Consider the following 17,789-nt stretch of genomic DNA (forward strand, 5'->3'; position numbering starts at 1 on the left):
TTTTCTGGTTTTACTATGGCAGTTTGCAATTTTTAAACTCGCATATGGTGTGTGGAAATTTTCTTGTTAAGCCTACCAAAGATTTCCGAAAGCCAACAAGTGTCAGTTTAAGTTCAGATCTTCCTGCGACAGTAAGAAAAAGAAATCCCTCTAGGTCATTCACCTACACTGTGAAACCAGGAGCACTGTGTTTCACATGTGGTTTCCAGTGTTCTGCTTTTGAACGCTGACAGTTAACAGGGAGAAAGTGGGAGGTAAGAGTTGAGGGACAAACAAAGCAAAGTAAAGCCTCCTTTTCACTGCGAGCAGAAGGCAAACACTCACAGGGGAAGGGTGTGGGAGGGTGAAACACAGTTCACATTGCGCGGATGGGCTCAGGATATTTATAAAGCCCACTAGGCATCACGTCAGGAGAGCTCTGCTGAAAAATGTTGTTCCCAGATGGACCACTTCAGCCAGATTTATTTGTTACAGAGCAGCTTCCTCATGGATTACGCAACAGTGTCGCACAAGAGTAAACTCTCTGGCTTGATGTCTGTTGCCTGCCTTCCTCAAGGTGACTCAAATGTGGGTCATATGGAGGACAACATTCTCTCAGTGCCCTCATCTGAAGAATGAAGCAGATATCAAAAGGGTGTGCAAACTGTTAAACACGCTCATGACAAAGTAAGACATGAGATATGCTGGCCCCAGACTTTTACGTAAAGAGACATCCATAAAACTGACAGGAACAAAACAAAAGATTATATTTTGAAGCATATTTCCTGGATTATGTAAAATAACTAATAGTTAAGATGCTCTTTTTGATTTCTTTTGGCACAGAAGCTCTTGATTCATCATCACAGGGCTGTATTACACAAACAAAAGCCTCCCAAGCCCACAGCCTGCATGTAAGTCATGTGACCAGAGTTGGCGGCCTCTGTGAACTACACCTGAACTTAGTTAAATGGAAACAGACCAAACACATAGTGTGCGTCAGGATGAAAGCATCCCTCTGGAGAGCTCTTAGTGAGGCTTTTGAGTAAAGGATGTGGGTTATCGAGCAACACAGGAGAGCTGAAAAACAGTTTTCTAAGTGATTGAGCAAACATCTCGCTCTAAAACCTCACATCTCAGGACACCAATTTTCACCTCATTCTTAGTTTATTAAAGAGGAACCGTCACTTTGCTACAGAGGTCACTGGTACATGGAACCCTCATTATACTGATGTTCATAGGTTACTTGCATGTGTACAGCTTTTATGTCTGTATCTCAGGCTAACATCAAACAGAGGATAAAAATAAAACTTTTAGTGTGACTGTATTATTGTGCGGGCAGTTTCTCTTAAAGTTAACCATAAGAAAACAAAAGCTGCTTTGAAAAAAGCACTAAAAACACAATTGAAACAGAGCTCACAACATATTCATACAAAAGTCTTCTGAAAGAGTGCGTAGAGAGGGTGTGTGAGGCAAAACCACAACAACCATCATCCTACACATGACCTGCTACTGAACCATAAAGATAGGTGTGTGTGTGTTTATACTGCACTTGTATGTTGTACTCTGGAGAGTTGGCGAAAGAGTTGAAAGAGAAATGAGCATGTAAGGGAATAGCCAGTTTGTGTTTGTGCCTCTCACACAGAAGCCAAGAAGAGTAATTGCCTGCTCAACACCTCAGAGGTGAAAGGTTGACTAGGGATGTGGGGGGTGGTTGCATAGCCTGCTGTAATTAGCCTGCTAAAGGACAAATGAGGCTTTCACCAAATAAGTGCAACCATGTCAGATTTGGAGCCTTACAGAATATTGAATTATGGCTGAAGATCCTGTAGGAAACAACGTGCTATGCAAAGCTTTGACTGTTATGTCTGTGGTGCTTGTTTTTCATAATACATACAGCTTCAAGTGGCACATCAGTTTGAGAGACTGTAATACACTCTTAACTCATTCCATAAAGTATAGCTAATTGAGAAAAGGGCATCTGGGAGTAACTTGCTTTAAAGGAGGATTCATACATAGAGCAATGTGCAGCACAGCTGCCCTCATGACTGGATTTAGTGTATTGTGAATCATTTCATCAAAATAATGAAAACTGCAAAGTGACCTGTTTTCAATTGTCTCAAAGCCTCGAGGAAAACAGCGATTTTGCACAATTTCTCAATCCGACAGGCCTACCATATATGGCATCTGGACAGGGTGAAATGTACTTCTCCTGTTTGATTAGACCAGGTTTCATATAACAGTACGTTCAGAGCAACACCCCCCCTTTCTGCCACTGCTCTGCTGCTGGGCTTGGATGAGCCAGACTGGACTGAGATTGAACTGAGCCGAGGAATTCCAACATCTGGCTTGTATCTACAGCTTACGGTCATTTGGATGCAGTTGATAGTTTCCAGTAGATCCACAAAGACTGAATTGTTCTGGGTTTGGGCCTCGTCTGCCTTGGACTCAGAGGGCGTGGTGCTCTGGCGCCTGACTGCCACAGCTGGGCCTGTCTGTCAAATCCTCATGTGACACAAGACTGACTTATCCTCAGCGTGAGAATTGGGAGAAGGATTGGAGTGGTCACCGCATTACTGCAGGGGCTTTGATGAAATGGGAGAATGTGTATTTGAGCTTTAAATCACCACATTAGTTATATTAAAAAAAAAGAGGCTTTGTAGAGAAATTTCATTTTTCACAGCTTTTAACTACATTAGCTGAGGCAAAGGAAATCATTACGCAGAACTCTTTCACAGACCAAGAGATGACAAACACTTGCAGTCAGCTCAATCACACTCCGGTGCCTCTCCTCCCCCACCAAGGTCCCACACTACACTGCAAGTTTGACAATTGGGTTCAACACCAGGTCAAGCTCTGGGTTTGACAATGGGCCAACCAGTCTTCAATTGGAGTAAAGCAGACAGCTTTCCCACAAAGAGCTCAGTCACACAGAGGGGATTCTGGCTTCATGGCCTCTCCTATTTAAACCACGCTGAGTGGAATTAAAGAAAACGTTGTAGGAGAGTGAAAATCTCCTATAATGTTAGGTCTGTAAGTGTCAGCGTTACTGTTGCCACTCTTACTGTTGTTGCTAGCTATGGACACTATCAGTTTCAATGTTGGAAGTTTACTAAAACTGTTCATTCCAAGAGGCGAGCCAAGTGACCTTTATTTCCTTTTGATAACTTTGTTTTTGTCCCTCTTAAACTAAACTTGGCTCGACTGATATGGAATGAATATGTCACGGAGCATGTGCAGAGAGTGTGTGAAACTCTTAATGTTTACCTGGTTGTGCTGATTCACATCCTGTCCCCCTTAAAAGACGCATTACTTTGTTAAACATTCTGTATGTTTTACAAGTGCATACATGCTTTTCAGGTGCATGCATATGTGCAATGATACATGTGAACTTTTCAGTGTTTTTGTGTATACTCCGGTACATAGCTGGCGAGTGCTGACTGAGGGACATGGATCTTGCACACTGAGTGTGTGAACTCTGGCTGAACCCCTGGGTGTACTGTTTCAGGCACGCTCTGACAACCTCGCCCCAATGACCCGGCTCGCGACTGCACAGTTCACAGGGAGGTCCTCTACTCACGCACAGCCACCCCCTTCTCCCACTACCTCTCTCCCTCCTGTTCTCCCCTGATCCCCTATCTGCTCCCCCTGCACCCTCATTTACTCCCCCATCCCACTCCACTTCCCATTTCTCTCAACTTCCTTCAATCTCTCCCTTCATGCTGTGTTTTTTTCTTTCTTTTACAACCCCTCCTGCTTTCCCTTCTCTCTGCGTTCCTATCACACTGTTGTCCACAGAATCGAAACTGCATGCTGGCATCTTGCAGAAACAGGTCCTGCAGTCCTACCAATGGAGACAATATGTCTTTAATTACTACACACTAATATCCTCATCAAGGTTGTGGAAATCCTGTTGACACACAGCAAATCAGCAGCTTTGAGCACAACAAAATTAATTTTTAATGAAGGACAAATATAAGGGAACTTTAATAATGCTGAAAAAACTATAGTACACCTTTAGCTGTTTGAATTCACAGGGAGAAACAGTACAGAGTACACACACCTTTTCAAGGTTTGTGTACTTTCCTCTTTTGATGTTAGGTTATTGTACCTGCACTCTGATGCCTGTATGTATTGAACCTTTGACTACCATTCATTTATCTAGTTTATTTACATCTGTAGTTACTAGTTCCTTTTCATATTGCAATTTTACATACAAAATAAAAAGACTGCAACACTGGAATTGTTCTCACTCTATCACAGTGTAGCTGATGCTGTGGCTGGTGTTGCTTTTTGTAGACTTTATCAGCTACCAATTCAATAATTTTGTTTGCTCCTCCTCGTCAACCTGCAGTATTAAATAACTGCTTTTGTTAATGTGTTGATGTGTCAAAGACAATAATACAGTAATAAAACTGCAACACTGACAAGAATCAATACACAGGACTACTTATACTCATAGTACAGTAGTAAACTAGTTCACTGAAACTGAAACAGAGTAATTCAACAGTTATTTAAGGAAGTGATTTAAATACTAGGGTAGGTTCCAACCTTGATATAAGTATTGTTGCATTTTTATGTAACTAATGTAACAAACAAAACTGAGTTACAATTCAAATTATTTTCTATTGACTTTGAAATGATCTTGTTATGCTGTGGATGACAATATATACACGGCACAAGTTGCAGCCTCGGACAAGATTCAGAATATTGTGGAACTGGGACAAAAAGTACTCTGAGCTATTTCTTTTTAAGAACAATGCAGGTGTGATACATTATTAACAAGCACTGCCATCTGAGGTGCAAATTTCCAACACATCTGAAAAATTTCAAAGCCATGCAATACATCTGGGTATAAGGTGAGAAATGATTCTGGCACTACTGTTAATAAAAGCGTTATTTATTTATTTTATTTTTCTAACAACAATGTAAAAGATTTTTCATTAGTCACTGGGAGTGAATCGCAGTGGTTGTTTTTCATCTCCAAGGAAAGAACCGAAGTCTTCATGTTGACTAGCTCTTCTCTGGATAACATTACAGTGTTTTTCCTCAGTCAGTGAGTCATTGGCAGTTTCAACATAGCCCTCAGTTATTTTGGTCATGCAGCACAGGAAATATGATGATTCAGGATGTATTTCAGTATTATGCACATGGTGACCTATGATTTACTATTCCAGGTTTGTAGTTTTAGGTGGCAGTAACAGTGGAGATAAGAGGGAGTAATGTGTCCTTCGAATGGCTCCAAAACAAAACTCGAGCAAACAGGTTAACTGCTGCTGCAGGCTGCAGTTTAACTTGTATGTCTTTGTGGCCACCTGATGTGATAGACAATAAACAAACACTTCATAAATCTGGAAACTATTCCACCTCTATCAATGCCTGTCTTGTGTCGTGTCATAGGTCTGCAAACTTCTCTTTGCTGATCACCCCACCAGTCATCTCATTAACTCCCTGCCAACCTTTCCCTAACCCCTGGTACAAGCTTTACTCTTGACATTATGGGAGGGACCACTTATCCACTCAAAGGGCCCATGCTGTGCTGCCTGTGCAAACTGCCTGATTAGTTGGCCACCCCTGACTTGCTGTTTGGTCTGTTAGTGTCAAATGATAGATTGTCTGTCATTTGTCTTTTTCAAAAGCCTTTATATGCCTCTACTCCCTTTCCAAGTTTATCACATCCACCTGGTTTTTGTGTTATTTGAAGTTTGCCCACGAGCAGTCGTTCCTGAAGTCAAGAAGGCTGATTGAATCACGAGTGTTTTTATGGTGCATTTATGGAAGATGAAACAGCTTTCAGTTTCTCTTGTATTGCTTGATTTCACTTTATCAAGAGATTACTTTTCCTGCCTGACTCCAGAGTTTGCTTTTCACATTGCAGAGCTTTTACTGTGTCCAGTGAGAATAGTAACACGAGCCCTTACAAAGACACACAGGGATGAGAGCGTCATCTGAATGTCAGAAAAATATTTATTGGAGAAGGTGGCTCTGCTTACCCTCCCATCCTCAGAATGACCTCCGTTTACGCAGGGCATGCCCCCATTCCCCACACAACCCACAGAACTCCTGCTGGAAATGGGTTTGTGTTACAGGGCCCCTGGGGGGCTCACAGCAGGGGCTGGAGGCCGTCAAGAGCAGGCCCCTTCAGCCATGGACAGCTCCTCCACTCTCGCAGAGTCAGCAAGGGAAAGACCTGAACTTGGAATGACCCCACCAAGCAAAGTCCCCGATGGGTTCATCTACAGGCCACAGCTCCGGTTCCCCTCACCCCTAAATTTTCCTGCTTTTCTATTTTTTCGAAACCTGTTTTTCCAAATGGACCAATACATTTTCCAGAGAAGTATCACTCCTCAGCACCCCCACCTCTTCCTGCTTCCCATCCTCCTTTCCTCCCCCTTCAACACCAGCAACACCCCCCCCCCCCCCCCTCCCCCTTACAGAGTCACCTAGTTAACTCCTTTTACCCTTTTCACTAAAAGGAAAGGCCTTTGAAGTTTATGGCCTTTCTTCTTCTTTACACCTGCATTTCTAATGTGCAGCCAGTGTTAACAGTGGCTAGATTCTTTTACAGATTTTCCACATTAACCATAGCACCAACATATGATGAACATATAATAAAGTATTAGGCAGTTCTAACTATTAGACTGCTGAATAATACATAAATGAAGTAGTGTAGTACCAGTTCCTCTTCAACTTGCTATAAAAATTAATATGCAGCAGATTTCTGGCCTCATGGTAACCACGATTCCACATTTCCATTTCATTCCATTCATGTTCTGCTTTCCACCAACTTTTAATGAGAAAATATGTGGGTAATGTGATGCATCTACAGCTTTTGAGGTTTGAAAATATTACAATCACAGAAAGGTACAACAGAAATACAGCAACATTACGACTACGAAATCTATAAATGAATGCATCCTTCCTCCTAGACAAGATTTTGTAATTAGATGAACATCCTTACTTTCTGTTTCTACTTCTGTGGAAGTGTGGAACTGCCATTCGTCTATTATTCCCCCACCCCCCTCGCACAAAAAAAAATAAAAATAAAATATGACTCACGAGCCACCGAGTCTGGGTCAATGTCACAAAGAACTGAAGTTCTTTGCATCTGACTCTGAACTCTTAACTGCTGCTCAGGCACTTAAAGTAGTGGACTTTTCCACTCAGCCTGAGCCTCTGTGAGCTCAGGCCAGAGAGGCTGGCAGAGAACCAGGCATTAGCACTGGTACTATAAAGGCTTAAAGACAGACAGTGCTCCAGAGGCACTGGCAAGCCTCCCCCCATGAATTTTGCCTAATAAAGTCCATTACACTCAATATCCTCACCTTAGTTGTCCACCATTTATAATACCAGTGAGGGAGCCTGAGGGATTTATAGGTATTAAAATGTCCCCCTGAAAATTGGATTTCTATTAAATGCTATGGTAAGGAATTTTAACAAGGAAAGCTAATTTGTTGGCAGGGTATTTTTCTGTTTTCCAATTGCAAAAGTGAGAACTTGTAGGTATAAAACACAGGATGTCTGCAGCTTAGAGTCAGTACTTTACAAATAATTCTGTAAGATTCATTTCTCATCCAAACTATCATGGATTTTACAATCCAGACAAGAGAAAAATTATGTAAACAAATGCATCTGAACGACCGGCATCAAATTACACACTGGCTGCCACTACCCTAGAAACATGATGACTTTGCACCCCCATGTGGTGAAAGTATATCATTACACATTTACAGATTAGCATAAGGAGGATCTTGAGTGTTTCTTCGAGGGCTGTTCTTTTTTACGATTTAACGTTGTAGATTGTAATCTACTTTAAAAAAAAAATTGATTCATTTTTTAAAGCATTTTCACTTTAAATTTATTTGATTCTTCCCAGCTACCAGGAGAGATACTAAGGGAGAAAGAAAACTGAGTAGGCCTATATGAAGATCCATCATGCTTGGTTTCAAAAACATTTCATTTGTGAAAAGGAGTGATTCGTATTTAAAGACAGAACCAAAGAACTAAAAGACTTGAGCCTGTGATTGAGCTGTCACCAAGATGTAAAATATAGCACCACTCTATTAAAAGTGGCTGGGAGAGAGTTTTTTTATGGACTCAAAGCGTACTTGAGCTTTTATACCAAAATGAATTTCACTCTACAATTGTTTGCACCAGTGAACAGGAAAATGTATCCTTATATGCTGTCTTTAAAGCCTTTTACAGTAGTTATGTGCGCTCAGCAATGCTTTTATCATCACCTTTCCAATTTATTCTCTGTGGAGGAGCTCAGATATTTAGTTATTATCACGTACATTTACAGAATGACTCAGATGGGGGTAACTCATGTATAATTTATTTTATTACTTTTAAAATGAATGATCCTTTTTTCTTTATTGTAGAAAACAGTCAATCAAAGAAACAGAAAGAAACTCAGTGTGTTCTAAGAACTTAAAGATGGTAAGGAAAAATAGAAATACCACAATTTATAACCACAATGGTGAGAATCAAATTAAAACCGAATGCAAAGATTTGCAAATCTCATAAAGTTATATTTTATTTGAAACGGAACATAGAAAACATACCAAATGAATTAAGTGAGAAAATATAATTTTTATCTGGCTTTATCAGTGCTTGCAAGTGCTGATTGTAAATTAACAATGTCAGACATGCCTATCTAGTGATGCTATAAAAACAGGAGTCAAGGCAGGGAGGACAAAGTGGTCCAGCACAGTGCTTCACAAAGAAAGTTTATAACGGTACTAGTTCTAATGTCTGTAACATGGTTTTTTCAAGTGTGAAGGAAAAACTAGCAACATACTGAGACATCTTTCCACATAACATCTACATTCACTTCCTGGAGTGCCTTATATTTGTATGTGCAACTCATGTGCTACTGCTACTGTTTCCCAACCAAGCAGCTCATCTCTACAGATGCTTAATGCAGTTTTATTTGACAAAGTAGGCCTGAATGAAAATGAATGCCAGACAACTATTCTCTCATTTCCTCCAATTTAAATGTTGACTGAGAGACTGCATTAGGCAGGAGTCTCTTTGGGGTTTTAGATAATAAGCAGTTGTATTGATGCCAAAAATGTCTGAAGGTGTACTTGTTTCCAGAGTCAAGAATCAATAACAGGGCTCTAGAGTGCGACCAAATTTTTCAGTGGTGCGACTAAAAAAAAATATTTGGTTGCACCTGTGCAAAAAAAAAAAAAAAAAAAAAAAAAAAAAAAAATCTGCAACCTTCCCTGTGGTCAACAACAGACGCACATTATGCCCCTATCGTGGACTAAACCAATCAGAGATCGTAAGGGGCGGGACCTCTCTGATTGGCCGTGGTCCAGTTGAAAGTGCAGGTGGAAGTGGGAGGTGAGTAGCTTGAATAAAGCGATATCAATTCATTAAATCCTGAATATAACTGTGTTTTGCCAGAAACGCCAGATTCTCAGATTAAAGCTCACAAAACCATTTCAACAACAACCAAACAGCAAATGAGAGCAGGTACACGGATTCCACACAAAGACGTAAACACAGAGCGGACCCGACGCATCAGAATCAGCTTTGTCTTTCTCGGCTTTCCCACCCGACGGCCCGTAGACGGACACGCTGTCGGAGCTTAGCGATCCTGATGCGTCCGGTCCGCGCTGTGTTTACGTCTTTTTGCGCTGATTCTGAGCTGCAGGTTTTGTCTCTCCAACCAAAATTCACCGAGCCAGCAGCAAAAGAAGCAGCAAACTGCGCTTCACATTTGATCAATGTCGTCATGAATTTTGCTGTTTTGCTTCCACGACTATTAAAATCACACTTCATGCACAGCTAGCTCTCTCTCTATCTCTCTCTGTACTTCAAGAACAGTTTCCCGTCTCCAATCTCTGTTTTCTGTGTTATTCATTCGCTTATTACCCACCAGTCTACCGTTGTTTACAGCGCTGTGGCTGCTGTCTTTTTCTTTTCCTTTTTTCACTTAAATGACCTCGGACAAGAAAGCCTATTTTTTCTGTTGTTCAATACTGAAGTAATTTAAACTTTATATGCAGAACATTGTAGAATATTTTTAAGGTTATCTGCTATAAAAAGCAATACCAGGAAAATGTCCTTCATGTTTTTCTGTGTTTTATTCTCAGTTACTTTCACACAAAGGCATCTGCTGTGATGTTTACAATTCTGATGAAGTCAGTACTGATAAATGATCAGAATTATAATATTTCTGACTGTCTGAGGCTAAGTTGAATCGAATTGGGACTTTGAAAACCGGAATCGAATGGATTATAGAAATCAGTGATGATACCCAGCCCTAGTGAGCAGCCTAGGCACGACAGAAGTGGATGTAGCTGTAATAGGAAAAGAACTATTGCTAACTTTTCTGTTAAGTTAAGGCCTGATCCTTCTGAAATTCATAGCCAGTGCTCTGACACGGTGTCATCAATCTTTGAATGCTGAAAAAGCACAGTGTATCCAGAAAAACACATTATATTATATAAATTATTATAAAATTTGTGTGCGCCTAACTTTTGTGCCGGTACGCCTAACTTTAAAAACTTAGGTGTACCGGTACGCCCATGGCAAAAAGTTAGTCTAGAGCCCTGAATAAGGGAACTGATAAAGAACCAGATCGATTAGTAGATTTAATAGCGGCATTGGTAACTCTATCAGTTCTCAGGCATACATTTGAACATGATCGAGAAACACCACTGTCATGGAACAAAGCTCATTTAAAATGGACTGAGCCAAAGCGGAAAACAGTTCTATGGTCAAATGAATCTCAAAAAGTTGATTGTGTTCATCTGGACGTAGCGTTTTCAATGGGAGAAACGTTTCATCACTCATCCAAGTGACTTCTTCAGTCTCAGCTGAGTGCAGGTTTCCCCAATCTTATAATCTTATAATAGGATTGGGGAAAGATTGGGGAAACCTGCAGTCATTTGTTGAGCAGCTAGAATTCTGTATCAGACAAGAATGGGACCAAAAGTCAAGCATCTAGTCTCCTTAGTTCCCAGACATTTACACACTGCTGTTACAAAAGAGGGGATGCTCCACAGTGGTAAATATGGCCCCATAGCAACATGTCCCAGTTAATGTTTTCACTTGAATTATTAAGAAAACTTTCAGTTCAACTATCTGATATGTTCTCACAGTACTATTGTGAATAAAATATCACAACTTATTTTGGAATTGGGGTTGTGTTTACTTTAGCCTAATTTATTTTTTAACATATTTTGCTCAAGCTGGTATTTGATGAAGAAAACACCCATTCAAATTGTCATCAGAACTTCATCAAGAAAATGAATGATGAATACTAAGATGGGTGTAATTGTCCATATTCATTTAATGATCATTTTGTAACTATTTCACCTAACAAGCACAACACCATTTGGAGAGCAGAGAGAGAAATGTTGTGTGTAACCTTTCCAAACCTGCTTATCCCAAGGTTGTCCCGGCACCAGGAAGGGTAGATCACAGATCTAAAGTGAGCTGATAGAAAGGGATAATACTCTAATCTCAGTTGGATCTCAGCAAAGTTAAAGGGCACATTGAAGAAAGAAAAGGATTACAATCTATTCTGACAGCTGACTTCATAATTTCGTTAATGTTCTGATGAAAAATGCAGACGAGAGAGAGAGGGAAAACTTCTTAGAGCAGAATATATACAACCCCTTATCAGGGAAGAATTGGCTTCATGATTTATCTCCCACAGGTTTCAGCAGTCATTCTCATTTTCTCTTTTCAAATCTTACACAATACAATTAGGATGAAAAATAATCAGCAGACAGAATATTGAAAAGGTGTGAAAAATGCTTAAGAATCAGAATCTCAACATATATTGAAAAATACTTACAGGATGTTCCTGAGTTTTGCGTCCATCCTGACAATAATCATATTTTTCTTTTATGGTTAAAATACACAAAGGACCCTTTGGGTTTGCCTTGCTATGATTTGCATCGCTAGTACAAAGGAACAGAACATGGTGGCCAACTAGATGCAGGGACACTGAATTATCACTAGATGGCGATGCTGACCCACGCCGTTAATAAGGGTGAAGCAACATTAATTAAACCATTTAATATTAGGACTGCTAAAATGCACCTAATTAGAGAGAAAATGTACTGTTGAGTTTACCGTATCGTTGAGGTACTAAAGTCAGCTTCATGTTTGGTTATCCACCACTAATAAATTACCAATTTCAAAGTAAAAGCCCTCATTCAAGTCATGCAATCAGTTTTTGTTTGTGTGTGTTTGGATATAATATATATAATACAAATATACATAATTCATCAAAAACTCAAATATTTGCTGGATTATATGTAAAAGTGATTTGTTATGGAATACTGTGTCTTCAAACTGTGCTATGCAAATAGACCCAATTTTCTTTTTACCTGATGATGCAAAAATTAATTTATGAGCCTTATCTTCATTTTCATGATACAATCAATATAATGAGCATAGTGGGAAGGTGAAGTGAAGGTCCTGGGTTTGAGTTCTCCCGCCAGCCTCTCTGTGTTTTTGCATGTTCTCTCTGTGCCTCTCTCTGGGTTTTAAAATTTCCTCCCGAAGTCCAAAAGCCTTGCATGTTAGGATAACTGGTGATTCTAAATTAGCTGTAGGTTTGAACAGTTGCCTGTATATATGTTTTGGCCCCGTGGTTGATCGGCAAACTGTGGGATAGGCTCCAGCCTCCCCATGACCCTGATTTTGACAAGGATAGATGGATAAAAATCTACATAATAGAGTAATACAGAATGTAAATGGTCTGTTATGAAGATGCTTGGCAGCTCATCACAAAATATCAGTAGCTGTTTTCTGCTTAATTTGAGGTTTGCAGTGATGAGGAGCTTAACCTTTTAAGAACATTATCTGCTATTGGACAATGGATAAACAAGCCAGCCTGTAACCTTTTAGTAGGACAATTTTCCAACAACAAAAAGCTCGGCAAATCCAACTGAGTGGAGGATGCCCTGTTTTCAATACAAAGTTATGTCTTGAAGATGACTCACCTTAAACACAGTTTTTATCACAGTCATTGGAGATTTGTGCACTTAGTGGTTAGATGTGTTTGGACCTATACAAAGAGGCTGCTATTCCTTTTAATGATTTATACAATTGCAGTCATTTTTAAAGAACAAAACAGTGTCATTCAAACCGCTTTTCTGTTAGTTGTGACTGTAGTTTTATAGTTTGTCAGATCATAATTATGATGTGTTTTGACAACCGCTTCAGTCTAGTCAGCGGCTGGGCACAATTTTGCACACAGTGCAGCACACAGACTTTAACAACTTTTGACAAAGAGTCCTCCCTCTTTATCAAACCCTTTAAAAGTCATCGCTCCCAAAAATCTCTCACTCAAGCTCCAAAGCACAACATGTATGTGTGTAGCACTGTTTTACTGATACATCGTCTGATTTGTTTTGTTTGTCAAGGTCAAGCGTGTGCATTTCATCAGAGTCTAAGTAACTGAGCAGTTACAAAGCATCATACTGGCAGGATTCTCTGTTACAGCATGCATATCGGTTTCTCTGCAAGATGGAATCATTAGAGTATCATCTCAGGTTGCTATTGTTTTTTGAACATTGCTTCATTATTTAAGTCACATTTTAATGTTAATACTCCAGCCACCCGAAGGGATGGCTTGTCTTTCCCATTATGGCCGCTCTATACTGGCATTGTTAGGTCTCTGCTTCTTTTTGCACAGAAGAATATCTCTTGCGTGGATGAAACTTGTTTATTCTCAGACCATTGTTGCCTTCTAATAAAGTCCATGAGTTCACAAGGGAAATTGCACTCAGATTTATTCTCTAATTAGGAGACGTGAGTCGGGATTAAAGACAAGAAGCGCCCGGGGCTGGGGTTCTGCTGCTCACTTATGCATGTATGTCTCACAATACAGAAATAAATGACGGAAGAAGTATGTACAACATCATCACTACAACTGTGTATAATGAAATTAGAGAATGCTTTTTAACACATGACTTGAGAGCAGTATTTTCAGAGAGATAGAGATAGCAGTCCAAGAAGATGCATATAAGGACAGTCAGAGATATAAACATGGTAATATTGTATAATAATTTACATTCACTACTTTAAAAAATGCTCATCTTCTCATGTCTTGCATTTCAAGGCTACTGACAGTAACTGACTTCACACATTTTCTCATTACAACAGCAGAAATTCTTAACAATGTCAATTCAGCTCTCATTACCAATCATAAACAGAAGTCTTTGTGCATGGTGACAACCTGTCTGCTCCTGGAGGGCATCATGTCTTCCTCACTTTAGGATAACTGGCAGTGATCGCTGAGCATGCAAGCACTATCTCATATTAACTGGTTTCAATTAGCTGAACAATTGCCCAGAGCTGAAACCATCCCTTAAATGAAAGTGTTGAAGAGAAAAGGGTACGGGCCTGGAAGTTAACATTTGACACAGCATCTTTTCATTTTCGAGGCAAATGAGTCAGCACGATATGTAAAGGTTTTGCTATATTTAGCTTCTTTTGCTGCCTTATTCCTAGGACTCCCGTATTCAGAGCAAGCATGTGTCAGAATACTTTGAATTCAACACTGTGTCTGTAGTGCAAAAAATTACAAAAACAAGTCATCTTTCTCTAGCCACATTTCCTTCAACCTATCTTTAAATTCTAGCTGCAGTCTATTTGTTTGCATGTGTAAACAGTCAGGTGGGTTGTTATTCTTGTCAGTCCTCTCTGGAGAGATGCATAGTCTCCCCTGCAGCTTCCTCCCTGCTTGGATAATCCAAACAGATGTGGACTTCCCTCAATGGCCCCCATCAATCCTTTGGCCCCTCTCACATCGACTAATCTCAGCCATGCCTGTGATAGCAGAGAGTGCACCATCTGCTCTCCTCCAACCCTCTTTGAGATGGGCAGACCTCCACATCTGGACCCCTGCCTGCCCCGCCTCCTTTTTCTTCTTTTATCCCCTCTGTATACTGTCACTATCACTCACATAGAGTGCAACAAGGATTTAAGAGCTCATGAGGCTTTATAGTTTTAATATATCAATGTCACAATCAGTGAGAAGTGGATTTTAAACTAATCTAAAGTTAAGTGTTCAAGCAATTTTTATTAAAATACGTTGAAAATAAAAGGAAGATTTGTCTTTTATCTTTGAATATTTTATAAAATAAAAGGTCTGATTGGTATATAATTATCACATGGAGCCTAAAAATAGTTATATTTTTAACAACTAATCCTAACAGACCTCTTCTACTGTATGATGCAAATAAGTAAAATCAATGAAAGATTTATATTTAAAGATATCTCTTTAAATATTAAAGTGTTTCATTGTTATAGTCTTTGCACAATGAGTTATCATGATGTATTATTTTTTAGGCTTTTTTAACACAGCTGGCTTTTAATGAATCTCAGTTAACTTTAATGAATCTGTTTTGAACTTGACAGTTAATAACCATACAAACGGAATTTGAAAACAATAGTCTTGATTCAAAGTCGGGCGGCATTCATGCAGGCTTTCAAAACTGCGCTCACTAGTCCATTACTAACTTTAACAGCAGTTAATAAAGGAGCCTTTTTTTTCTGACACAATCATTAACATTCATGTTGTGTTTCAACATGCAATGAAAAATGATTGTCAGTCAGCTTCTTGCAATTAGCGATAGAGGATGCATTGATTTAATGACACTACTCTTCGCTATGTAATGAACACTAAAATGATCCGACGCTCAAGGCACAAACAGAAACCCTGATTGATAGGCTTTTATTTTGGTGTTGCGAGAAAAAACACTCTTTTGTTAATTAAACCATTAACAATAGAGGCTCTTGTGAGCTGATTATAATTAACCATTAAAATCAAGTGTGTAATTATTCATATATCTCATCTTAACACCCTTTTAATTTCCCTTGCAGGATTAATATACAAACAGTTAACCTAGCTAGGACATATTAACACTGTTATTATGAAGGGATTTATTTATTTGATGTGCAAACTGCCAATAGCCTGCAGACTATATTATCACTGTCAAGGGTAAATTGGCAGACACTCTTGCGCCAGGTATTGATTAAACCATTCATCTGTATCATCACCTCCAGACACACAATAGGGAAACATTTAGACACCCTAATGAAGTCCTTGAGGTTTCGTTTTTTTACGTTTACCATCAACGTGTCCCCTTACTACCCCCGCGTTAACTGTTCCAGGGAGAGTAAACAAAGCTGACGTTCCTAATGGCTTCTCCACCTTTTAAAAACACCGAACATGAGCTCAGAGACCAGCAGGAAACTTTTGAAGCATGCGCACAGGTCTCATTGTTTTATCCATCAGCAACTATTCATCCCATTGTGGGTGACTTCACAGGGAGAACAGCCCCGTTGCCAAAAAATGAACACTCTTGCAACCTTGACATTCACGATGTTGTGAAAGGGTTTGTAAACAGTGAGGACGTAGCACTGAGTGATGCCAGGAGGAAAACAAACGTGGTCTGTCTTCAGTCTTCTTTTCTCTGTTCCATTTGCTTTCTAAAAATGTGTTGCTCTCTCAACCTAATCCATCTTTTAGCCCTAAGTAGGCCATATGGACGCCTATATTTATTTATAGCACACCTCTAAAATAAGCTCTTCTCTCTTTTATATATTTTTTTAATATAGTATATATTACTATTAGCATTTCTTTTGATTACACATTATATAGCATGACACATGACACTTAGTGTGGCTCTTAGTGAAATATGACACATCTTTTATGTAAAAGAACGTCATCGTTCAGTTTGCTATTGTTCTCTTTTCTTTTTAAGTTAGCGCCACTTCTTTGTGTCAGAGGTTTTTGTAACTGGCATCTGAATTGCATGTGTGAGAATCCATGACAAGCATTTAGCTCTAATTGCAATCCTTCAGCTGGAGCATATTGTTTCAGTGTCTTAGTCTTTTCCATGTAGGACAAGTATTATATTACAAACATGTTAAATGAGTAATCGGAGATCCATCCAGATTTTGATAGACAAATCGTGACTTCAGCTGCTTGCAGCCTTGTTTTCTGGTGGTATAATTTAACTGCAGGCACTAAAAGTAGACGTATCTGCTACCACTAGTGGTGCTTCGTGCAAATGTAGTATTTTGTAGAGAATTTGATTAATGTGGTACATATTGACCTCATTAGGCCCCAAGTGAGTCAGGTTGAGCGATGCAAAGATCCATTCCCTCCTGCCACTTGGCGCTACCAGCTTACTCTTCCCCTCATTTATCTTTAATGTGTTTGCTGTGCTGGATTAATTTCTCCAGTTCAACACACATCAATCACAGGGTGATATCACTCCCCGCTTGGTGATTACAGTAGACACTTTTTTTCCATTATGCACTAATGTCCACTATATTGAAAATGACTTGTTTTTACACAGCTTTTTCAGTTATTTTTGATTTGGCCTTATATTTTGCAGTGTAACTTCTGAAAATTGAAAAGAAAATGAAAAAAATATTGCTTTTTTGATCTGTTCATCTGACAACTGTTTGCACTGACTATACAGAGAGTGCATAACACTTTTATCACACAATGGTGCATAATAGAACTTTGCTCTTAATGAAGGTAAGGAAGCAGTATTTCATTCACCATTCATTTATCATGTTTCACTCTTAATATTTACACATATATGTTTTTTTCTCTATACAAAGAATACAATTTGAGGGTAATTGACTCAGCCAGCCTGCCAGCCTGTGTTTTTGTGCAGTGGATGAGCAGTTCGCCAGGAGTATGCATTGATGTTCATGGCTGCCCACGGCTGCGTTGTCCCTGATTCACCTCTCACCCTCTCTGCTTTGAATGATATTTCAAAGCTTCTGTCAAAGTGTGACTGGGCAGTGGCAATACA

This window comes from Aulonocara sp. 'chitande type north' Nkhata Bay, linkage group LG5 (assembly GCF_057382095.1).
Source record: "Aulonocara sp. 'chitande type north' Nkhata Bay isolate Kocher_YH1m ecotype deep benthic linkage group LG5, A_spYH_male_GT1.1, whole genome shotgun sequence".
Taxonomy (NCBI): Eukaryota; Metazoa; Chordata; class Actinopteri; order Cichliformes; family Cichlidae; genus Aulonocara; species Aulonocara sp. 'chitande type north' Nkhata Bay.